Source organism: Marmota flaviventris, chromosome 3, assembly GCF_047511675.1.
Source record: "Marmota flaviventris isolate mMarFla1 chromosome 3, mMarFla1.hap1, whole genome shotgun sequence".
Classification (NCBI taxonomy): Eukaryota; Metazoa; Chordata; class Mammalia; order Rodentia; family Sciuridae; genus Marmota; species Marmota flaviventris.
Window position 1 is genome coordinate 120942714 of NC_092500.1, and position 1468 is coordinate 120944181.

Here is a 1468-nt window from a genome sequence, read left to right on the forward strand (position 1 = left end):
GCTCTCATTATTTCTTATTTATTTCAATCCCATTCACTCCTTTCCTGAGGAATTTACTCAATTTATTAGAATGGCACCATAGATATTGTTGTCATATAAAACACCATCTGTCCTTGGTGGTTTATAGTTGATTTGATGAGACACTGAACAAATGAGGAAAGTTTGCTTCCTGTCCCCAAGAAGTCTGTAATCTCATCTCTCTAGCTACCACTATCTTGCATCCCTGCACGGGTGTGCCTAATCTCAGCTGGTTTGCTCTTCTTGAGTGCCAACCATAGTCCCTGCCACATAGCCCCATCTCCACTTTGATAAAATGAAAGAAATTATCATGAACCAGAAACTCACCAAACTGCAGGCACAAGTGCACACCAATGGAAAGGAACTGCTCACAGAAAGAAAGTGGTTCACAGAAGTTACAGATGATTTAAAAAAAAAAAAAAAAACCTTCAGTCTCCTGAAAGAAGTTACTATCTCTGTTACTAAAGAGGTGCATATATTTACAAACCAAGAAACAGTGCCACTTTCACAACCCTAAAGTTCAGGCATCTCTGCCAGAAAACACTGTCACCATTACAGGGCACCCTGAAACAAAAGCATCTGACAGTTGCTACCCAGCATCTTAAACCAGCTTGGTGCAGACAGTCTAACTAGTTAAGCCAATGGAGCTGAAGCTCCACCCAAACAATCTGAGGATGGAAAAGCACGTCTTGCTCCTGGAGAGGATGATGATGATGAAGATCCAGAGTTTTGATGAGGCTTCTAAACATGAGGCAAATTGAATTGAGTTAATTTCTGAAGAAGATAAAGCTCAAAGAATTTCTTGGGAGCTGTTTTACATTATGACAACTAAATAAGTTGTTTTAAAATTGTTTTATTTAGGGATCTAATAAAATATAAATCTCTAATATTTTTAATTTACAAGCCCCTTGAACAATGCAACTATTTTCAGTTTTTGTTTATACACTATTCATTCTTTGCAGCTAATTAAACTGAAGATACCTGCAAGTAAAGTGTAAAATAAAGATCAATAAATTTCTTTGCCTAAAGAGAGAAGTTTGTAATCTCACTAAAAGTCACCTATCCCACCCTTGATTCTCCAGAATTAGAGAGCCATGTAAAAACATGCATCATGAAATACTAAATTGACAGTCACTGAATGCTGAAATGTACAGCATAGAAAATAAGTGTACCTAATTAGGTAAGACTATCAGGGCAGGTTTCCTGAAGGTGGCTACATTTTAACTTCCCCAGGCTAAGTAAAAGTGGGAAAGAGAATGGAAAATCATTGTCCAGTGGTCTGGGAGATATCCTGGGTCCCCAGGCCTGGAGTCTCAAACAAAGACTACAAGTGGAGGGACACAGGTGTAAAGTGGTGAGTCACCCAGTCTATTCTCACTGTTGAGAACAGTGCCACCAGGGCAGGGGCAGAATAGAACACAACGGCCATGCCTTTCCAGTTCCCAAACAG

General features: G+C 39.2%; 1 pseudogene; it reads left to right on the plus strand.

The window, feature by feature from the left end:
- The first annotated feature begins 313 nt into the window (after positions 1-313).
- LOC139705039 (transcription factor BTF3 pseudogene) lies at positions 314-779 on the plus strand (annotated as a pseudogene).
- The last annotated feature ends 689 nt before the right edge of the window (positions 780-1468 follow it).